Source organism: Penaeus monodon, chromosome 2 (genome assembly GCF_015228065.2).
Source record: "Penaeus monodon isolate SGIC_2016 chromosome 2, NSTDA_Pmon_1, whole genome shotgun sequence".
NCBI classification, from domain to species: domain Eukaryota; kingdom Metazoa; phylum Arthropoda; class Malacostraca; order Decapoda; family Penaeidae; genus Penaeus; species Penaeus monodon.
The window spans coordinates 40,743,198-40,750,697 of NC_051387.1; positions in this window are offsets into that span (position 1 = coordinate 40,743,198).

Below are 7,500 nucleotides of genomic sequence, written 5' to 3' on the forward strand. Positions count from 1 at the left end.
TAAAAATTAATATATACAAACCTGGATATATACTTTTTCTATAGGAAACGTACGTAAAAACGTTCACGATTTTCAATTGATTTTAAATGATATATAATAAAAAAATTAAATATTTTCTGTTTGCGTAGTCATTTTTTCCTTTGATATTGCAGGAGTAATGTTACTGTCAATTTGTTATTTCCCCGGGAAAATTAAGGTAAGTAGTTGCGAAATTCACTTGTTTTTTCTCTCGATTCAGTTGTTTTCCTTGACGCTGTAGATTCATCTGTAAATGTAGATTCACTAATTGGTGTGGGGGGGGATATGTAAGTATGCATAAATGTAGGTTTAAAGTGAGAGAAAGAGTAGATAGATATAGATTTTTGTAAATTACACTCATTATAATATTTGTGATACTGTATGCAATGGCTAATGTAGTTGGATACTAAAACGAATATTACTTACTTTTTCCTTGTGTTGTAATATCTCTTGTCGCTGTTGTGTCTACTGGTTTTATTGTCAATTCTGTTGTAGATATTGACAGAGTTGTGAAAGCTGATTCTGTTGTAGATATTAAATCAGCTGGTTTTGTTGATGTTGATTCTCTTATAGATGTTGATTCTGTTGTAGATGGTGATTCTGTTGTAGATGTTAATTTTGTTACGCTCTTTGTCAAAGTTGTAGGTTCAGTTGTAGATGTAGGTACGCCCATTTTCTCTGTCGAGCTTGATAGCTCAGGATAACCTGTCGTTGAAGTCGTTCTTTCAGTCGCCGCTTTGATTTCAGTTGTAAATGTAGTAAATCCAGTTGTCCTCTCTGTCGAGTCTGTTTGTTCAATTCCAGCTGTTGATTCTGTTTCTTTCTTTGGGGGGCTGCGTTCTCACTGCCTGAAATTCAGTGTAATGTTGATTCTACATTTTTCCCCTGCTGACTTGTAGGTGAAATTATAGTGCTGTCCCTTTTATTGAAGTTGTAGGTTCACTTGTAACTATAGATTCAGTAGTCATCTCTGATGAGAGGGTAGGTGCAGTTGTAGCCATTAATCCAGATGTTCCCACTGTTGGAGTTCTGTGATCGGTACTGCTTGTAGATTTAGTTACCCTGTCTGTCGAGGTTGTAGTTTCAGGTGTAGTCGTTGATTCAGTGTGTGTGTGTGTGTGTGTGGTGTGTATGTGTTGTTTTTGCGTATATAGATATACCTATAGGTAAAATACCCTATAATAAAACATATATTTACAGAACACAGACATAAACACAGTAACGTGTACACAAAGATGAAAAGGAAAACAGCCACAGTATGAAATGGAACTATATCGCAACGTTTCGAACTCTTCACGAGGTCCTTTTTAACGACCCATTTGGTTAAATATTCGTCAGAAAAAAAACCGTAAAGAGTTCGAACGTTACGATTGTTCCTTTTCTTATGCGGCGTTTTCCTTTTCATTTTTTACAATTTTGTTTTTTGTGTATGTATGTGTATATATGTGTGTGTGTGTGCGTACGTATGTATTGGTGTGTGTATATATTTATGTATGTACGTATAGATTCTTCTCTATATATTTGTATATTTATATATATGCATATATATGTATATACAATTATATTATATATATATATATAAAATATATATATATATATATATTTTTAAAAATATATATATATTCGATATATAAAACCCTAACACACGTTTACACGTGTTTTATGTGATTAGTATATTTATATATATTTATTATATATATATTATAATATATATAATATTAATATATATACAAATATTTTCATACACACACATAGGTGTTCATACTTACTTGGTAGCACTTAAAAATGAAATCTATGCAACATAATATCGTGAAAAACGGTTAACAATAGTCGCCAAGATGCACGTTAAATTATCTTTAATTTAAGGCCGAAAAAAATTTTTGTAAAAAACCCTGCATCCGGGGAATGGAAACCTTTTTGTATAAAAAATTATTTGAATTTTTTTACTTTGTAGTATGTTTCAACCATAATCATTGCAATACTATGAGATTAACAGTTATACATCCAATGTCAAATCTGTAAGTATACGTAAATAGTAAATAGAAAATCTCTGTCTCACCTGTTGGTGTAGAAGTGAGTGGAGCTGTGGTTGACGCTGTTGCCGTTTCTGTAAATAGACAAAGAAATTGTTTAGCAACGGTGTTCATCTGAATAATCAACTTATTTATGCATACAAGATTAACTCAAGAATTGTATCTTTGCAGATATTTGTGGAAAAAAATTTTCATTTTGGTGGTATAAATTCACATAAATAAACTTCGAAGTATGTGTGTGTACCAAGATTTCAAATATATATGTATATATAGAAATTATTGTGTGTAATATATTTATATAATATTATATAATTTTAATCTTTTCCCCAAAAAAAAAAAATATATATATATAATATTTATTATATATATATATAAATAATAGAAAAATTTTTTTAAATTTCTACAGGTGTGTACGTGTGTCGTGGTAGTTTTATTCATTACTCAGATGTGTCATGTGTAGGTAAGGAAAACCTTTTTGGATATTTTACGGTGATTCAGAAAATTACCATTGCTAAATTCTTGGATAAAAGTACCGGTTTGACTTTCGATTATGAATAAAGTAAATAGCATGTACTTAACATCTACAAAGTGGAAGTTGATCTTTTACTATAGGAAACATACGTAAAAGGTATTTAGCGCAATTTTTAATGACTTCATTGATGTAAATACCTTTTATATTAATGGTAATGAACTACTTGATTTACAAAGTAAAAATCATAATTACTATAATGGCCAATCAAAAATGGCTGTCTAGGCAAAAGATTGCAAATTGTAATGGTTCCATGTGTGAAGATTGTTGCCAAAAATATTTGGCTTTTTATACATGTATTGCTTAAAATACGACACTAAGAATATCTCACTTTCGTTATTTGTTTAGTTATCTATCTATATAGATATATACTGTGACCATCATTACATTACAAACTTCTGCATTATGTATATGCAATTATTTTTTCTAAAGGTAGAATTAAACATACAATTATTATCAAGTGTGTTTAATTATTATATATTATATATATATAATAATATATATTTTATTATATTTATTATATAAATATATATATATATACACGTTTGTGTATATAGATAAATAGAGTTAGATATAGACATAAACAGATATAGATCTATTAATCATGTTATTGTAACTATTAATGTTCTACAATATATCGATTTCAATTTTACCATATATAAACTATTTTCTGCTTGTGTTTTTTTTTCCCCTGTTTTATATTGCAGGTATTGATATTGTTGATTTTATTATCTTCTCCACCAAAGTTATAAGTTTAATAGCTGTTGCAAATTCACGTGTTCTGTTGAGCTTGAACCTCTCGATTCATTTGTTTACGCTGACGCTGTAGAGGCCTTGTTTGTAACATTTCCGAAACCCCTAACACTTTGATACAATTTCATAAATTTTTCCTTGGTGTATATATTGGGGAGCCTTTTGAGACATCTTTTCCTGTTTGTATAAAAGTGCATCCCTTTATTTTTCAGTAGGGTTTATTTTTATTAACAAGAATAATTTTTTATGAAAGGTCATAAAATGCATTTTGTACATTTTTAGATTTACATCAAATACAAGTTCATTATATATGGGTAAGATTATAATTCAATCATGACTGTCGTTGGAACAACATGCTAAGAATTTCCAACGTGTCTGAAACATATAACGTGGTATTGTTAATAATATAACCTTACAGGCTCAAAAATGTCAAAGAAAATGCTATATAGATTTGTGTTAATCAGACTCACTATAAAATTTATGTTACTGTACGCAACGCCTAATGGGTGGAAATTAACGAATATTTTTCCCCCTTGTTTAATTTCCCTATCGTTTCGTGTTTTGATTTCATTGTTATTCAACTGAGATATGATGTGTGTTTTTTCATAGATACAGATTCAGATGTAGATGTTGATTCTGTTGTAGATGTTATTTCTGTTGTAGATATTGATTCTGTTGTAGATTGTGATTGTTATAAATGTTGAGTCTGTTGTAGAAGCTGATTCTATTGTAGATAGTGATTATGTTGTAGATGGTGTTTCTGTTGTAAATGGCGATTCAGTTATAGGCGTTGATTATGTTGGAAATGTTGATTTTGTTGTAGAAGTTGATTCTGTTCTAGATATTGATTCATTTGTAGATGTGATTCTGTTAGATGTTGAGTCTGTTGTAGAAGCTAATTCTATTTTAGAGGGTGATTCTGTTGTAGATGGTGATTCTGTTTTAAATGTTTATTCTGTTGTAAATGTTGACTCTATTGTAGTCTGTTGTTGATTTGATTATGTTATAGATGGCAATTCTGTTGTAGATTGTGATTTTTTTATAGATGATTTTTTATAGACAGTGATTCTGTTGTAGATAGTAATTTTGTTGTAATGTTGATTCTGCTGTAGATGTTGTAGACTGGGATTCTGTTGATATTGATTTTGTTATTGATGGGAATTTTGTTGTAGATGTTGATTCAGTTGTAGGTGCTGCTGCTGCTGTAGATAGTGATTCTGTTACCCTCTGTGCCAAAGCTGTAGGTTCGCCTCGTTGATTTCTGTTATAAATGTAGTAGATCCAGTTGTACTCTCTTCCGGGTCTGTATGTTCAATTCCAGATGTTGATTTTGTTTTCTCTCTATTGGGGTCATGCTTTCATCATCGCCTGTAAATTCAGCTGCAGTTGTTGATTCTACAGTTTTAGGTGAAATTATGGCTGTTGTCCCTTTTATAGAAGTTGTAGGTTCAGTTGTAACTATAGATTCAATAGTCATCTCTGATGAGAGGGTAGGTGCAGCTGTAGCCATAATAGAGATGTTCCCTCTGTTGGAGTTCTGTGTTCGGTGCTGCTTGTAGATTTAGTTACCCTGTTTGTCGAGGTTGTAGTTTCAGATGTAATTGTTGATTCTGTTGATTCTGCAATTGTAAAATCAGTTTTCCTCTCACCTAAGGTTGTAATTTCAATTTGTTATTAAAGGGTTTTGCCTTCTCTTGAATTTTTTGGGTTTCATTTAAGCTGTTAAGTCTCAGTTTGTCGAGGTTGGGGTTCACTTTTTTCTACTGATTCGTTCCCCTTCATTGCCAAAGGGTATAATTTTTTTGTCCCAATTGCTTGTTTTTGTGTTAATTATTAAAATTTGGGTTTTTTGGGCCCTCTTAAACTCAAATTTCCCCTCCATCATGGATGTGGGCACAGTTGTAGTAATATATTTCAATTTCGTCTCTGTCGAGCTTGACGTCCAAATCCCTGATGTTTGTAGTCCCTTTTGTCAAGATTGCAGGATTACTTGTAGTTGTAAGTTCAGAAGTCCTCTCTGTCGAAGTTGCCACTGTTTTACCCGTTAATTCTGTTATCTCTCTTAAGGTTGTAGGTTCATTTGTGACTATTGATGCAGTTGTCTCCTTCGATGTGGGTGTAGGTTTGCTGTCTTTTTTTGTCGTAAAAATTTTAGAGGTTCAGATGTTGCTACTGACGAGTGTCCCCTTTTATGAGTTTAGCGGCTCAGTTGTATCTATGAATTCAATTTTCTTAACCGTTGAAGTTCTAGGTTTGCTTGTAACGGTTGATTTAGTTTCTGTCAAGACTGTCCATGCAGTGGTTCGCTCTGTAGGGCTTCTAGGTTCAGTTCTAGTTACAGAAGCGGTTTTCCCTGTCATTGATTGGAGAGCCCTTCTAGTGTTGATTTTGGGGGGGGTTTTTTTTTTATAGGTTTTTAGATCCCCTTGTTAATTTAGGATTTTTGTCAAAACTGTAGGTCCAATTTTTTGCTGTTAATTCAGTTTCCCCTCTTGTCAAAGAGTATAATTCCTGAAGAATTATCTGTTGTTTTCCATTGTCGAGAATAAAGGTTCAAAATTGGTTGTTAATTGTGTTGATTTGTGTATTAAGTGTGTAGGTTCAGTTGTAACTGTAATTTCAGTTATTCTCCCTGTCGAGGTGGTAGACTCAGTTGTGATTATTGATTTATTTAATTTTCTTAAAAGTTTTCAGTTTTTGGTTTTTAGCGTCAATGCAGTTATATTTCCCCTGATTGTCGCCTGCTAGTAACGTTCAATCCTTTTCTCTTTGTCGAATGAAGCCCTACTGGAAATATCGATACATTGGGTTTTCTTTACTTGAATGTAAGTATTATTGTAGCGGTTTTTCTAAATATTCTCTCTTATTGCATTGCACATTAAATAGGGTAACGATCTTGTAATAAATCTAAGCCCCCTTCTCTATCTCTCTCATATATATATATATATATATATATATATAAATATATATATATATATATGGTGTGTGGGGTGTGTGGTTTTGGTGTGTGGTGGGGTGTGTTGTGTTGGTGTGTTATTTACATTTTCCAATACTGTATACATCATTGCGTGTGTGTGTATATATATGCATATACATATCTATATGAATGGTAAAACACTCTTTCATGTTGATACTATGGCAGAAATGACCACAATACACGAAGGAGATTTACTGAAAGTTGAGAAAACAGTCTCAAAGGTCTGAAGAGGAAAAAATATAATTGGAAGAGCGAAGAAATAAAGGAGTAAACATAGGACAAGCGAACGGAAACGGAGGGAGGTCAGGTCAGGTCGAAGGCTCAGGCGGTAGTAAGGGTGGCCAGCATAAAGAGGAAAAGGGGAAAAAGGGAAAAATATTGCAGAAGGAACTTTAAACATTGCTAAGATTGAGATGAGCCAGAAGCTTGATCAAAACGTCTAAGCGTCTGCCTAATTCCAACCATTTTTTTTTTCCTACCGACATTCTACTCGATATCCCGTATGCTCCACTTACACCCTTATGCCGGCCACTCTCCGCAAAGACAGCCTGACCTTTCGACCTGACCTAACCTCCCTTCACTTTCATTTACCTGTCCTCACCTGCCCTGTGTTCGCTACTTTGCTTCCCCTCTTTCCAAATTATACTCCCTACCCTTTCTTCTAACATACACACACAAACACACACAAACACATATATATACACATATATATACATATTATAGACAGGGGATTGCTTTACGAAAAAATTTTTGACCAGCCAAAAATTAATCAAAGCCAGACACAATTCCTCAATATAGCTGACAAAGGCATTAATATCACGTTCAGCACATACTAAATTTTTTTTCGTTCAAAAAAACCCCCCGAAGAAATGTACAAATAATGTAATCTTCGGTTACCCCCACCCACCTATGCACTACAGATATTAATTAAAACTATAAACTTCTTTTTAAAGAGAGGTCAACACTATTCCTCATTTTGCATCTTAATTACACTTTAATTAGTTGTTGAATGTGTTGTTATTATGCATTATGGGACATTGTCAACCTTTCATGTATTACTACCGTTTTCAATTTACGTTACTGTCCAGTATATATCAACCATAAGCCTTACAAGAACAACAAGAGTACCTTAGAATGTTGATGCAGTTTCTAAGAGTGGAGCAAGGAAATAATATTTTCAGTATATACCT